This window comes from Musca domestica, unplaced genomic scaffold (assembly GCF_030504385.1).
Source record: "Musca domestica strain aabys unplaced genomic scaffold, Musca_domestica.polishedcontigs.V.1.1 16, whole genome shotgun sequence".
NCBI lineage: Eukaryota > Metazoa > Arthropoda > Insecta > Diptera > Muscidae > Musca > Musca domestica.
This window is the reverse complement of record NW_026712219.1, coordinates 6,549,622-6,566,956: the sequence shown is the minus strand read 5'-3', so window position 1 is coordinate 6,566,956 and position 17,335 is coordinate 6,549,622.

The window sequence follows — 17,335 nt, the reverse complement described above, 5'->3', positions numbered from 1 at the left end:
CCAATACAAAATTTCAAAATGCCAGCTTCATCCTTGCACCCTAACCAAATTTAGTACCACTTAATACAGTCGCACATTTTGTACACATTTCCAAAACTTTCTCATTCCAAATTTCTAGTTTATCTCACTATCCGTTCACATAAATCCAAATGTTACCGTTCTAGACGTTAAGTACCATTTTGGAACTTTTCGTTAACTTATAGTTCGAATATCCAGAAAAACACTTTGGTACATCTATCTTGCGCTCCATTAAATTCTCAGAAATAACTCATTCCGTTTTCCAGCACAAAATGTTAAGTTTTTAGTACATTTTAGTACTTTTCGCAGCCTTTTTAATACGAATTTCCAAAAACACGTCCTTATCACTCGTACACGCACCAAGACTGTCCATCGTGCTCTTTATATGTTTGCAATTGATTTATTTGCAGATTACAAATTCTCATAAATATTAAACCAGTAAAGAAAGTCTTAAAGTCGGACGGGGTCGACTTTATGATACCCTACACCATTTTGCTAATTTAGTAGAGCTTGTGACGACGTGTTTTCACTTTGAAGCTGGGGTAGGTTCAGCGGGGGCCAGAGTCGTCACAAAAATTTATTTGTTAGGACATAAAGAGAGAGAGAGAGCGAAGCAAAAATATTTTCTTAAAACGTTATAAATTTATTTCCTTAAATAACACTAAACACTACACTAAACACAATAAAATCACGTTCAGAACTTTTTACGAAGAACACTAAATCACAAAGTTCAGTCGAAATGTTAATAAACGGGTAGCAGTGGTGGCAGCTTGGCACAGCGGCGGCCCGATGAATAGGCGAGCGACGAATAGAGTGGCGGCAGCTTGGCACAGCGGCGGCCCGATGAATAGGCGAGCGACGAATAGGGTGGCGGCGGCTTTGGCACAGCGGCGGCCCGATGAATACGCCAGCGGCGAGTAGTAGTGGCGGCAGCTTGGCACAGCGGCGGCCCGATGAATAGGCGAGCGACGAATAGGGTGGCGGCGGCTTTGGCACAGCGGCGGCCCGATGAATACGTCAGCGGCGAGTAGTAGTGGCGGCAGCTTGGCACAGCGGCGGCCCGATGAATAGGCGAGCGACGAATAGGGTGGCGGCGGCTTTGGCACAGCGGCGGCCCGATGAATACGTCAGCGGCGAGTAGTAGTGGCGGCAGCTTGGCACAGCGGCGGCCCGATGAATAGGCGAGCGACGAATAGGGTGGCGGCGGCTTTGGCACAGCGGCGGCCCGATGAATAGGCGAGCGGCGAATAGGGTGGCGGCGGCTTTGGCACAGCGGCGGCCCGATGAATACGTCAGCGGCGAGTAGTAGTGGCGGCAGCTTGGCACAGCGGCGGCCCGATGAATACGCGCACGACGAATCGGGTGGCGGCAGCTTTGGCACAGCAGCAGCCCGATGAGTACGTTCAGTCGCCGTCAACGCAGCCCGAAGAATAGGGAGTATTGCTACAACCCTCACTTGACCCTGCGTTCAGTCGCCGTCAACGCAGCCCGAAGAATAGGGAGTATTGCTACAACCCTCACTTGACCCTGCGTTCAGTCGCCGTCAACGCAGCCCGAAGAATAGGGAGTATTGCTACAACCCTCACTTGACCCTGCGTTCAGTCGCCGTCAACGCAGCCCGAAGAATAGGGAGTATTGCTACAACCCTCACTTGACCCTGCGTTCAGTCGCCGTCAACGCAGCCCGAAGAATAGGGAGTATTGCTACAACCCTCACTTGACCCTGCGTTCAGTCGCCGTCAACGCAGCCCGAAGAATAGGGAGTATTGCTACAACCCTCACTTGACCCTGCGTTCAGTCGCCGTCAACGCAGCCCGAAGAATAGGGAGTATTGCTACAACCCTCACTTGACCCTGCGTTCAGTCCAGTCCAGTCACCACAAATAGTCAAGGCTTATTGTTTGGCTTACTCAGACTCAATTCAACCGAGGTTGCGCGCCTTTTCTTCCTCCCAATCACACTTGACTTACCAGCCATCAACAGAAGACTGATCTCGATTGTGTGAAATGCGTCTCCTTTTATACCTTTTTGGCTGGACAACGATTGTTGTTTTCTCATGACAGCAGCTGATCCCAATCTGACAGTTTTGCGTAGTTCCGCCATTTGCCACCAGGGGTTCCAATGTTGTATTTTAAGTATACTTCTTTCTACTAGGGGACAATAATAATGTACCCCAAAAACGAAAGCATGACTTTTGGGCGTTACATGGCATCTCTTCCTCCCTCTGATTTTTGATTCCTTGATTTGCTTTCTCTATTGCTATTGGGTTTCAATAGCCAGGAAGCCCTAGGGTGTTATGTAACCTTTTATTTCTCCGACATGGGCACTTTGGTTCGACTATATCTCGGTCGAATAGGAAGGTATGTTAGAGACCAATTGCAGAAGTTCGGAGAGATACCTTCACTACCCCGTCTGCTGATATTATTATGCGGTACTGCTTGCCATCTTGTTTAACAATTCGCTTCAGTTTGTGTCCCTTTTTCCAATTGTTTTTAAACTTCTCGATACGGCTTTGTAGGTTTTCGGGATAATTTGGCAGTTCGAGAAATGTGTTATCGTTCACGGGATTGTCTGTCGAGGACGATGGCGTTGACTCAGTTGGGATTTCAGTGACTGGCAATTTGATTGTACTTGGTGTGCTATTATTCTCCTTACTGGGTATAAACACTTCATCGATGGAAGGTTGACTGCTACACAATGTTGGCTGATGAGGTGCCATCGTTTGGCTTGTGGATGATGATGAAGACGACGAGGCTGATGAGGATGAGGATGACGATAAAGACGACGAGGCTGATGAGGATGAGGATGACGATCGGGAAGATATCGATGGTGATGACAGTTCGACAACGTGTCCCGGCGTTCCTGGTAATGATTTATCTTCCTTCACGTTGGGGGACCTGTGATCGTCCGATATGACGGCAGCATTGGATTGCGATGGAATTTGTACGTCATCACTATGCAACAGATTTGCTTGTTCGGTTATGTTATATAGCGGTGATGATGGAGGAACACCAACCAGCGTCTGCCATTGGGTCCACCACTCAAAACTAGGATCTTCGGAAACTGTCACAAAACTACTTGCGGTCGATCTGGAGTCTTCTTCTAAATGTGCGAAAGCATGTGAGGATGAAGTAGGAACCTCCTCATGTTTGTGTGAGGTGTTGGATATTGAATGGATATCTTCGGTGTTGATCTCTTCCCCTATCGCGGGTGTGGGTGAGGGCGTACGATGATTATCCGGCGGTGGGTTGGTTATTTCATATATTGGATTTTCCCCAGAGTCGGGGACCAAAAGCTGCACAGTAACTGTTCTCTCATAACAGCGAAATCCGAGATATTTGTATTGGCTATCTTTCTGACGGACAAATCCCAGACCATACCTTTTTGGCGGAGACGAGGAACGTTGATCTTCGTTATCCGACTCATCCAGCGAGGAATTATTCGAGGATAAGGGTGACTGTGCTCGCCGAGTCACTGAGGTTTCTAAGTAACCGTAAAACATACGCCGACATTCTTCATCCATTTCGAAATTTGATTGAGATTCATCCGACTCCTCCATATTGGGCCGAGGAAGAGTTGATGCGTCATCTGAGTCACGACACCATTCTTTACCCGGTGTAGCAGGCATTTCTGAGCACCTTGAAGTGGGTGTTGAGAGCACATCGGAAGCCGGCTTAAAGCTATTTGGCGAACCAAAACACGGGGCGTAGGTTGGTGTACGCGGGACGTCACTACTAGGCTGGGTTTCCTCGTTCAAAGAGTCAGTTTCATCGATATCGTCGCTGTTGTTTTCGGTCGTGTTACACTTTTGCTGTGGAACGTCATTCGGGGTTGTGCTGCACATTCGGTAAAATATTTGGTGCTGGGGCGATGAGGATTGACTGCTACCCTTTCTTGGATTGGGCTTACGGTATTGATTTGTTCTCCTCTTTCGGCTGGTACTAGGACCTTCGTCTAAAAATATTGTCCTTCGCCTTTGAGCCTCGACTTGTTCCAGATGAGCTCGAAATTTCTCCTTCGCCCGTTTGAATTTTTTCGTGTTGGGGCTATCTTGCTCCATCGTGATGTTGAAATTTTGAGAATTGCGATGGTCTTTGAAGTATGGGCTTATATTAGGACACTGATTAGTTTGGGTATTGTCAATTTAATGTCTAAAAATAAAATAAGAAATTATAATGAAATGGCATCACATAAACGTAAGTGGAACTACAATCAACATTCTACTTCTATGTCTACAATTTAATTTTGTTCTTCATAAAAAGGCTTAATTTCACTTAAGTGCGCGACGCGGGTGATGTTGTCTTTTCCTCGGACTACAACGATTACTGGAGATTGGAATTTTTGTACGACAAACGGCCCTCCGTATTTGGGCGCTAGTTTGGCGGCGAAATTTTCGACGGCCTTCGACTGAGGATGTAGACGAACTAGAACTTGCTCCCCAATCTTTGGTTTCCAAACTCGTCGTCTAAGGTTGTACTGTCTCCGCTGGTCTTGAGATGCTTTTGCCAAGTTTCGACGCACTATCTTAAATATTTCTTTCAACTCCTGGGCACGGTCTTCTGGTAAGACTATTCTAGCACCAGTTCCTGTTGTGAGCTGATCATATAATGCCTGGGGCAGTCGCGGTTCTCTTCCTTGTGTCAGGTATGCCGGCGAATATCCAGTGGATTCTGATGCACTAGTGTTTATGGCTAACATTATTTCGGGCAGCATATCGTCCCATGTATTATGTTGTTTCGAAACTTGTGCTATCATTGTTTTCACTGTCCGATTTGTCCTTTCAGTAGGGTTCTCTTGCGGGGTGTAAGGAGCCGTAAGTTGATGCTTTATACCCATTTCTGCTAGGAATTTTTCGAATTGGTTGCTAGTGAATTGGGTTCCGTTATCGGTTATCAATATTTTTGGAACCCCATATCTAGAAATAATTCTTTCTCTGCATGCCTTTATTAATCCCTCTGTCGTAGCCTTCCGCAATGGAACCAACTCCGTCCATTTTGAGAATCTATCCATAATAACGAGTAGCATTGAGTTACCGTGCTTAGATCGCGGTAGGGGTCCTACGAAGTCCGCACAAATAGTGGCCCATGGTTCCTCCGGGATTCTTATCAACATTTCCCCTGCTGGTTTCTGTTGGCTGACTTTATATTTTTGGCAACATTCGCACTGCTGGACATAACGTTTGATGTCCTGGAACATACCAGGCCAAAAATATCGGTTCGCCACCTTGTTGCTAGTCTTTCGCACTCCCAAATGACCTCCGGTGACACTGTCATGATTTTCTCTAAGGACCTGAATCCTTGATCCGGTGGGCACACACAGCTTCCATGGTGTGCAATCTTCATCGTTTATTTGCTTGGGAAGATGTCGATAAACATTTCCCTCAATGATGGTATAGTCTGGATACTTCTTCGGATTCTTGGTTATGGTTTCCTTCAACTTTTCTAGCCATGGGCACGGACTGGTGTCATATTTTACTGTGGCTAGGTCTAACGTTTCCAAAGGTGTTCTCGAAAGCGCATCCGCCACAACGTTCTGTTTTCCTCTACGGTATCTGATCAAAAAATTATATTGCTGTAGCTCGAGAGCCCAACGTGCGAGTCGACCTGTAGGGCTTTCAATAGAATTTAACCATTTTAGGGCCAAATGATCGGTAATAACTATAAACTGGTAACCCTCTAAATAGGGTCTCATGTGTCTGATGCCCCACAGTATGGCTAGACATTCCTTTTCAGTCGCTGAGTAGTTCTTTTCAGCCTGTTTTAAATGTCTGCTGGCGTAGGCTATGACACGTTCCACGTTATCTAACTCCTGTGTTAGAACTGCTCCAAGGCCATAGTTGCTGGCATCAGTTTGCAATATGAACGTCTTTGTGAAATCCGGACAAGCCAGAACGGGGGCTTCAGTTAACTTTGCTTTTAGGTCTGAGAATGCTTCTTGTTGTTCGGGACCCCATTTCCAATGTTTTCCCTTTTTAAGAAGACTAGTCAATGGTTGTGAAATTGTTGCAAACTGTGGGACAAATCTTCGGTACCAAGATGCTACTCCAAGAAATCTTCGTACCTCCTTTACCGATGTTGGAGGTTTCATTTCCACTATTGCGGCAACTTTATCTGGATCCGTCTTTATTCCCTCGCTACTCACAACATGGCCTAAATACTTCGTTTCTTTTCTGAAAAATTCGCATTTCTCAATGTTTATTCTCAGGTTAGCTGATCGCAATCTTCTGAACACTTCTCTCAAGTTCCGCAAGTGTTCCTCAAACGTTTTTCCAATGACGATGATATCGTCAAGGTATGCAAAAGCGTGGGGGTCCATTTCAGGCCCAATCACACTATCTAATGCCCGTTGGAAGGTTGCCGGTGCTGAATGCAAACCGAAAGGCATCACTTTCCACTGATATAGACCTTTACCAGCTACCGCAAAGGCCGTGTATCTTCTGCTCTCCTTCGCCATAGGTATTTGCCAATATCCGTCTTTAAGGTCCAGGCTACTCACGTATTTGGCATCCCGTAGTCGATTCAGTATTGTGTCGATGCGGGGTAAAGGGTAGGCATCTGGAACAGAACGTTTATTCAATTGGCGAAAATCCATACAAGTTCTCCAATTCCCATTTTTCTTTCTGACTAATGTGATGGGGAAACAGTATGGGCTTGTAGACGGCTCTATACATCCTCGTTCTTCGAGCTTTCTCACTTCGGCATTAATCACGGCTTGCATTGCAGGATTTCGCGGAGCATATCTTAATTTAATGGGTCGATCGTCGGTCATTACAATCTTATGTTCAGCTATTGACGATAGGCCATTTAATTGTTGGAACTTCGGGAGTTCCTGTGCCAGAAAATTTTCAACGATCTCACATTGCGTTTTACTCAATTCATCGTTTAAGAATTTAGGTCTGGGGGATACATTATTCGTAGCTGTCATTGTATCTATTACCTCTTTTGATGGGGTTTCCTCTCCTATAGCCACGGTACAATGCTCCGTTGATGTGGTTGGCTTACTTAATTTGACACTTATACCGGCGCAGTGAATGGTCGTGTGGAACTGTTTTAGAAATTCCAATCCCAATATGATGTTTTCCTTGAATTGCGGCATGATGAGAAATGTAACATCTGAGCTTTGGTTTCCAAATGTAACAGGTAACACTGTTGATCTTGTGATGTTCACCGTGGTGCCGTCTGCGAGGATAACATTTGCCTCATGCCGCGAATAAGTAAACCTTTTCTTGATTTTTTCCGCAAATTCTCTTTTTATAAAACAGCTAGTGGCACCAGTGTCGACAGTTGCTTTAATAGCTTTCCCCTCTATTAAGACAGTTGCAGTAAGGCGATATTCTTCACATTGCAATGATGTAATATTCTGGTTACTCTTCTTTGCCGGGGGTTCATCCTGCTGCGTTTCTGGATTGGATGAGCTTTCGTTTAGCACTTGGTCACCTTGATTGGTGCAATACAGGTTATTTCTAGAGTTGTCCGCACGTCGATTATAGTTTTGTTGATTTCGAGGCTGTTCTGACCGAGAATTATTTGGTATGCTTTCGAGTTCGTCTGCCAAGGAGATCAATTCCGAAAGTGTGGTAAAGTCTTTACGGCGAATGTACCATTGATAATCCGAATGCGCGTTTCTAAAAATTCGTTCCAATTTTGTTCTTCGGTCATATTGGTGTGCTGCATAAGATGCTGTATAGAGAGTACATATTCCTTAAACGGCTCCTTATTACGCTGTATCCTTCTCCTAATTTCATCCTCCAATTTCTCAAAGTATCTCGGTGGCAAAAAGAATTTCAGAAAATCACTCTTAAATTCGTTCCAGGTAGTCCAGTGTCGGTTGTTGTTCCTTAGCCAGATTAAAGCTTTACCTCGTAACAACTCTGGCATTACTTTAATTATTTGCTTCAATTCCACGATGTACATTTCAGCCATTTCTTCTACACGTTCTACGAATCCAATAGGGTCCATTCCATTTTCAAAAGTAATATTCCATTTTCGGATTTGGTCGAGAATTACGAGTAACGACGAATTATTGGATGGCTTGGGCGGAGAATCTTTTTGAAATCCATATTCGGGGTTTGTTGGCGACATCTTCTGTACTTTTTGATCGTTTGTTACCCCTGTGCTTGACTCTCCATGTGACCTTTCTGCGGAAATGTGGGGAAGGGCGTACTCTGTTTTTATTGGGGATAATACTATTGCTTCTGCTCCACACGGTGTTACGGTTATAAGGGGTTGTTTTGTGACGGCTCGCAATGTCGGCGATTTGGTCGGACTGGTACTTTCATGTTTGTTCTGCAACTCTATAAGCCGTCTGTATACATCGGCTTCATGGTCGTTGTGGAGAAATTTAGCCCATCTTTTTCGGAGATCGTCCACTTTTCCAACTGGATCAAGATTGAATTCAGTAAGATATGTTACCAAGTCTTCTTGCTTTAGCATATAGGCCCAGGAGACCTTCAACATTGTCTTTTCGTTTGACATTATTTTTACTTGTTTCAGTTTTTTTTTTTTTTTTTTTTAACTGTTTTTTTTTTTTCACTGGGTTTTCATCTGTATTTGTCTAATTATTGTTCACTCATTTATTTATTCTTTCTCTCTTTTATAGTCCCTGCTCGGGCGCCATTGTGACGACGTGTTTTCACTTTGAAGCTGGGGTAGGTTCAGCGGGGGCCAGAGTCGTCACAAAAATTTATTTGTTAGGACATAAAGAGAGAGAGAGAGCGAAGCAAAAATATTTTCTTAAAACGTTATAAATTTATTTCCTTAAATAACACTAAACACTACACTAAACACAATAAAATCACGTTCAGAACTTTTTACGAAGAACACTAAATCACAAAGTTCAGTCGAAATGTTAATAAACGGGTAGCAGTGGTGGCAGCTTGGCACAGCGGCGGCCCGATGAATAGGCGAGCGACGAATAGAGTGGCGGCAGCTTGGCACAGCGGCGGCCCGATGAATAGGCGAGCGACGAATAGGGTGGCGGCGGCTTTGGCACAGCGGCGGCCCGATGAATACGCCAGCGGCGAGTAGTAGTGGCGGCAGCTTGGCACAGCGGCGGCCCGATGAATAGGCGAGCGACGAATAGGGTGGCGGCGGCTTTGGCACAGCGGCGGCCCGATGAATACGTCAGCGGCGAGTAGTAGTGGCGGCAGCTTGGCACAGCGGCGGCCCGATGAATAGGCGAGCGACGAATAGGGTGGCGGCGGCTTTGGCACAGCGGCGGCCCGATGAATACGTCAGCGGCGAGTAGTAGTGGCGGCAGCTTGGCACAGCGGCGGCCCGATGAATAGGCGAGCGACGAATAGGGTGGCGGCGGCTTTGGCACAGCGGCGGCCCGATGAATAGGCGAGCGGCGAATAGGGTGGCGGCGGCTTTGGCACAGCGGCGGCCCGATGAATACGTCAGCGGCGAGTAGTAGTGGCGGCAGCTTGGCACAGCGGCGGCCCGATGAATACGCGCACGACGAATCGGGTGGCGGCAGCTTTGGCACAGCAGCAGCCCGATGAGTACGTTCAGTCGCCGTCAACGCAGCCCGAAGAATAGGGAGTATTGCTACAACCCTCACTTGACCCTGCGTTCAGTCGCCGTCAACGCAGCCCGAAGAATAGGGAGTATTGCTACAACCCTCACTTGACCCTGCGTTCAGTCGCCGTCAACGCAGCCCGAAGAATAGGGAGTATTGCTACAACCCTCACTTGACCCTGCGTTCAGTCGCCGTCAACGCAGCCCGAAGAATAGGGAGTATTGCTACAACCCTCACTTGACCCTGCGTTCAGTCGCCGTCAACGCAGCCCGAAGAATAGGGAGTATTGCTACAACCCTCACTTGACCCTGCGTTCAGTCGCCGTCAACGCAGCCCGAAGAATAGGGAGTATTGCTACAACCCTCACTTGACCCTGCGTTCAGTCGCCGTCAACGCAGCCCGAAGAATAGGGAGTATTGCTACAACCCTCACTTGACCCTGCGTTCAGTCCAGTCCAGTCACCACAAATAGTCAAGGCTTATTGTTTGGCTTACTCAGACTCAATTCAACCGAGGTTGCGCGCCTTTTCTTCCTCCCAATCACACTTGACTTACCAGCCATCAACAGAAGACTGATCTCGATTGTGTGAAATGCGTCTCCTTTTATACCTTTTTGGCTGGACAACGATTGTTGTTTTCTCATGACAGCAGCTGATCCCAATCTGACAGTTTTGCGTAGTTCCGCCATTTGCCACCAGGGGTTCCAATGTTGTATTTTAAGTATACTTCTTTCTACTAGGGGACAATAATAATGTACCCCAAAAACGAAAGCATGACTTTTGGGCGTTACAAGCTCCGCATTACAATTAAAAGTTTTTATGGGAGAATTCAATCATACACCCTATGATTATAATTATAATTTAAAGCTCAAAGGACTAATATGCCGAAGCATTTGTATCTTTCAAATTCTGACTTGTATTGCCCATTTGGTGCACAATTAATTTGAAATCGGATAAAAATATATATGGGAGCTTTATCCAAATCGGAACCGATCTCGATAAAATTTGTCAAAGATATTTCTGAGCTGTATTTGATATATTTCCCTGAATATCGTTGTTACGGAGTGCATATTACGGCTGTGAGTAACAAATATGACAAATCGGATGAGCAGTATATATGGGAGCTATAGCTATATCTGAACCGATCTTCACCAAATTTGGCATACTATCTCCTAGACTCAATTCGGTCGTAAGTGAAAAATGTCATCCAATTTGTGAAAATATTAGATGTTTGGTGCACAATCAAAGGTAAATCGGACGAAGTTATATATGGGAGCTATATCCAAATCCAAACCGATCTCGATAAAATTTAGCAAATGTATTTCTGAGCTGTATTTGATATATTTCCCCAAATAATGTTGTTACAGAGTGCATATTACGATGAACAATATATATGAGAGCTGTAGCTATATCAGAACCGATTTCGATCAAATTTGGTATACTTATTTTCAGGTTCAATCTGATCGTTCGTGCACGGACTGATATTACACGTTTGGTGCACAATAAAAGGCAAATAGGACGAAGATATATATGGGAGCTATACCTAAATTTTGACCTCTAACTCCAATTTCAATAGGGTTCGTCCTTGGGCCAAACAAATGATTTGTGCAAAATTTCATCTGAATAGGGCAATAAATGCGAACTGTACTTTGTTTACAAAAATACATGGACAGACGGACAGACAGACAGACGGGCGGACGGACATGCATAAATCGACTCAGAATGTGATTCTATGCAGATCATCAAAATTAACCATGGGTCTATCTCGTTTCCTTTTGCCTGTTACAAACAAATGCACAAAGACATAATACCCTGACCACCTTGTGGTGTAGGGTATAAAAATATCAAATATCATGATTTTCCATATTATAAAATTTTTTCCAAAATACTGTGCCAACTGACAAGCTGACGGCCCTGTCATTATCCATCCATTTGCAGTTATTTGTAGATACGCATCACTTTGATTTATTTATCCACTTCAAACCAACAACATGCAAATACACTCAACCAAACATTTTGGTTCTTTAGTAGCAACAAAAAAAAAAAAAAAGAAAAAAACAACAAATAATAACGACGACATTGTATTTCATCATTGAGAATATAATTCGTTTTTTTTTTTGCGATTTCTTTGCAACATTCTTTTTTTACCAAACTGAGATTTTTGGGATGCCTGAGTGATTTACGAGCTTAAATTGTTTCTCTCTCATAGTTTCAGGAAAAAAATAAAATAACCAGCAACAACAACGTCATATTTTATGTTCATCATCAACAGTTGAATGATGTCGAAATCCCAACATAAATTTATGAATAAAAAGATAAATGTAAAGTGTATTTTGATTGAAAATCAAAGTCAAAATCAAGTCAAAGCAACTAAGACATGTAAATTGAAAAAAAAAAAAAAAAAACAAATCGAGATGCGTGATAAATTTAACTTTCATTAGAATATTTTCATATATTAGCAAGGTAATAATTTTGAATTGGTACTCGTTTTCTGGGTATATTATAGTTATTTAAAACTTATTTTGAAAAATTGTCCAAAAAACTAAAGCCATTTATATTCTTTCTAAGTCAACATAAAGTCTAATAAAACGAACTTAAAATTAAATTTAAAGGGATTGAAGCTAATGTTACGTTGATTGTGTGAATGTTGTATGTGGCTGTGATTGCGAACACCATGCATTGTAATTGATTGGAGTTTAAATAATTATTAAGATCGCTTATGAAGATGGGTAATATCGATCAACTATTTTTGATACATTCCCAAACAAAGCTTTAGCATTTTAGAACATAAACAATAACACCCAGTAACCTAAATTGAGGGGGCAAGTACCCCCTCTTGCACGATTTTTGAAATTTTCGGATTAATATGTTATGGAATCTGTTGATTTTAGTTATATAGCGAATTCGGAAATATTTTAGATAATTATACCCTACACCACAAGGTGGTCAGGGTATTATGTGTTTTTTGCATTTGCTTGTAACAGGCAAAAGGAAACAAGATAGACCCATAGTTCCTTTTGATGATCTGCATAGAGTCGATTTATGCATGTCCGTCCGTCCGTCTGTCCATGTATTTTTGTAAACAAAGTACACATCGCATTTATTTCCCTATCCAGATGAAATTTTGCACAGATCTTTTGTTTTACCCAAGGACCAATTGAAATTGGCTCCCATATATATCTTCGTCCGATTTGCCTTTTATTGTGCATCAAACATGTAATATCAGCCCGAATAATATGGAATGTTGCACATGCAACCAAATTAGGCCTGAAAATAAGTATACCAAATTTGATCGAAATCGGTTCAGATATAGCTATAGCTCTCATACATATTGTTCATCCGAGTTGTTATTTTTGTCCTCCACAGCCGTAATATGCACTCTGTAACAAAATATTTGCGTAAATATAGGCAATACAGCTCAGAAATACATTCGCTAATTTTTTTGAGATCGGTTCATATTTAGATATAGCTCCCATATATAACTTTGTCCGATTTATCTTCTATTGTACAGCAAACGTCTTATATTTGCCTAAATGGGATGGAATTTGGTGAAGATCGGTTCAAATATAGCTATATCTCCCATATATATTGTTCATCCGATTTGTTGAATTTGTTACCCACAGCCGTAATATGCACTACGTAACAACGATATTCAGGGAAATATATCAAATGCAGCTCAGATATATCTTTTCCAAATTTTATCGAGATTTGGATATAGTTCCCATATATATCGTTATCCGATTTTAAATTAATTGTGCACCACATGGGCAATACAAGTCCAAATTTAAAAGTTACAAATGCTTCGGCATATTTAGTCCTTTGAACTTTAAATTATAATTATAATCATAGCGTGTATGATTGAATTCTCCCAAAAAACTTTTAATTGTTATATGGAGCTCTAATAAATTAGCAAAGTGGTGTAATGTATCATAAAATCGGCACCGCCCGACTTTAAGACTTTCTTTACTGGTTTTGAAGTTGCTTTGGTTGACCTGCGGTATTTTTTGCCCATTTCCGGCGAAGCGCTTGCTTGAGGCGATCGACACTTTGGTATTTTTAGTGCCAAACTTGCTTTCCAAAATTCTCCAGACACAATAGTCCAACGGATTGGTATTCGGAGAATTTAATAGCAACTTTGTGTTGGAAACCATTCTTGGCTGGCACGTGCTGAGTGTGATGGTGCTGAGTCCTGTTGGAATGTCCAAAATGTTTGCGTGCCCAAGGCTTTAATACACCCTCCAGAATATTTTCGCGATAATATTCGCCATTTATTTTGATGTCAAAATCGCTTAATACGAGCGGAGAGCGACCATCGGCTGTTATGGCGACCCACACCATCACAATGGCCGGCGCTTGATTTCTGGTGCACATTTTCAGCTGACCTCTTTGGCAAGTAAACACGATCATTTTGTTTGTTTACAAACTGCTGGACAACGAATGTTTTCTCATCGGAGACAACCAAATAAGGCACTTCTCCACTTTCGGCAAAGCGAAGCAACTCATTAGCTCCTTTGAATCTATTTTCTTCCAGTTGCGGTGTAAGTTCTTGTACTTCTTGGAATTTTAATGGCTTTATCCGAGCTCATTTTTTCAATATTTGCCGAATGAAATATTACGATATGTTTAGCTCACGAGCCATATTTCGGCCACTGCTACGCTGTTCCGTTCAAGTCGCTTATTTTCTTTTCGAACCATTTCTGCTGATGTTACTGTTTTCTTCCGTCTACTTTCTTGACGTCGGGCTACGCTACCAGTATCACTGTAATGTTTTTTATGGATAGATTTATTCACATTTAAATGCTGGAGTACGCTAAGAGAAATCACACTATCACGCTTGAATTCCACCACGAATAACTTTTTTCTGGAAAGGTCTCACCAAAATGTTTTTGTACGCTTTAAACAATATAATAAGCTGTCAGTGCAATTTCACACAAAAGATGTGTTCATTCTTTTCGCCCAATGCTCATCCAAAATACTAGACTTCTGCCCTGACCTGAACTCTAGCTTTCCATGGCGATTGGGTTTTTAATTGTAGAGCGAAGACAACATCATGTGATTTTTAACGTTTTGGTCCGTAAATGTACATACATCTTTAAAAGCAATAGGATTTAATTTTTAATCCAAACTAATGCAATGAGTAAAAAGTAAAATGAGTATAAAATGAGAGAATGAGTAAAAAGTAAAATTAAATATTCTAAATCCAATTGAAAAAATCTCATGCGATAAAAATATGTCAAAAATACGCACTTTTTGTTGACATATTTTTAAGCGATTGTTCTAGATTTTATCATTTTCTGCTAAAATGCCATTCGGAATTGGTGAGAATTGTCAAAATCGATACTTGAGCTATAAGTGATCTAACTAACATCGCCTTCTATGGTATGTGAGATTTTAAATATTGTGCTAAATATCCGATATCTTGGATCAGCATCAATGCAACGGGCAGAAGTGACCTTCATGTGTATTTGTGATCTCTCTGGGATTAAGATAATCGGAAGTTATCGTATTTTTTATGTATTTCTTCCGATTTGTTATGGTCTGTTTCACCCACTAAATATATTTCAAATTGGTTGGTTTCTGTCCATCCCTAAAGTATTGCCTATGCAAAATTTCGAAACGATGGGTCTATAATTTAGCAACTAAATTTCTTCTATATTCGGTCCATTTTAACCTCTACATATTTCGTGTTTTTATACCCTACAACACTATGTGTAGGGGGTATTTTAAGTTTGATTGGGCCAAAAATTATGTAACACCTCGAAATATTGATTTCCCATATAGGAAAGTATATGGGCTGAGCCGAGCTGAGTCGATTTAGGTATATATGTCCGTCTGTCCATGTTAATTTGTAATCACTCTACAAGTCGCAATTATGAACCGATCCTCACGAAATTGAAAATGGAGGTGGGGTTTGGGTCAGAATAGAACCCTATTGTTTTTGGAGATGATCGCACGATATTTAGGGGTTGAAATGGACCAGAAAATGTTCCTGATTTGCAGTTGCTCTATAGGCCACAATTATGATCTAATCGACGCGAGTTAGAGTTTGGGACTGGGCAGAAACCTACCAATTTGAGCGGCCATCGGACAATAATTAGCGGGTAAAATAGACCCTAACTTTTATGGTAGAACATAGGAAAATTTCCACGAAGCCGCGAATATTTTTAATCCCAGCCAAATCACAACTACATTAAAAGATCACTTCTGACCATTACAGTGATGATAATAGCCAATAAATCGGATATATAGCAAAATAGGTACAATATATATGTAAAAGATTTGATCTTATTTGGTCCGATTTTCACAATTCTCATCAATTCGGAATGGTCTCTTGCCGGAAAAGGATAAAATCTAAGAAAATCTCGGGATAAAATACCAATAAAAAAGTTATACCTTTTGTTTCATTTTTGTCATACTTTTTTAACGCATGCGATTTTTTCAATTTGACTTACAATTTTGAATTTTAAATTTTCTAAATTTTTACACCCCCAAACAATACGTTTTGAGGGTACTATATGTATGTCGCAATTATCGTCCGATCCTCACGAAATTTTGTATGGGGGTGGGGTCGGAATTGAAGCCTATTGTTCTTAGGATGTGCATTTAGAGGTTTAAACGGCTAAAAAATTTAAAATTTTTCTAATTTTGTAGTCGTTCTATAGGCCACAATTGAAAACTAATCGACACGGAAGAGAGTTGAGGACAGAAAAGAAGTCTAGCATTTTGGATGACCATTGGATTATATTTAGCTGTAAAATGGACCACAACTTTCGTGTGCAATTGTTTTTTAATACTTCACAATACTACGGTGTGCGTTAATATTGGCCAAATTCTCCGGTTCAAAAACCTAAGGGTAACCTCTGGGCAGGCTCTTTGGCATTATTTCAAAAACCATGGATTTGGATATAAGGGGACATAGAACATATTGTAGTGTTGTAGGGTATCACATGGTCGGCCCCGCACGACCATGTGCGCTTTAAAAGTAGTTATTTTGGCTTGTAAATTTTAGATTCGAACCCATTTTTTTTTTTTTTTTTTTTTGGTAAGATTCAAGAATTTATTTTGGCTTATTCATTTAAAAGGAATAACTAATTTTTGGTTCACTGGTAATGCAGAAGGTATGTTGTTGCAATTATTTATTTCACTAGTAGTGCCGAAAGATTTACATGAGTTCAACAAATGTTTTTTGACACAATCAGCCTCTTATCTTGCGCTTATTGATCCATATACGCCTTTAAATTTCCCATAAACACCAAACTTTTAAGACACAATTCTCACTTCTTGTTACCATTTTCAATATTAGACATTGGAAGGGAATTTCCTTGTTTACACAAAAATACCCTTACATATTTATCCCTGAAGTCCTTTGGAAAACTAAATTGTGTAAAAGGACCCTTGAGTGGTCTTATTACGATGCAACTTCCTCCCCCTTTTATTTTAAAGGCATTGTTTTTCAAGTGTTTCGTCTAAATGTGTGTTGACCCTGAATGAATGAATGAACGAAGCTTAAATTTGTTTTGATTTTAATTTGCTTTTATTTATTTTTCTGCTCTTACGCTTCTTGATTGTGTGCATATGGAACTACCATGTTTAAAGGGGGAGCAGAGCTATCATGCTTGAATGTATGTAAGCAGTATGTACCTTAGTTGGTAAAGCAACTTACCGACATGGTAGTTGTTAGTGCTGTCTGTGTCACATGCAAACATAGCTGCTACCCCTGTTTTGTTAAGACGTTGGTTGGAAAGTCCACGAGATTTTCATTACCACAGAGGGTAAAGATGCGGATAAATATGGTACTTTAA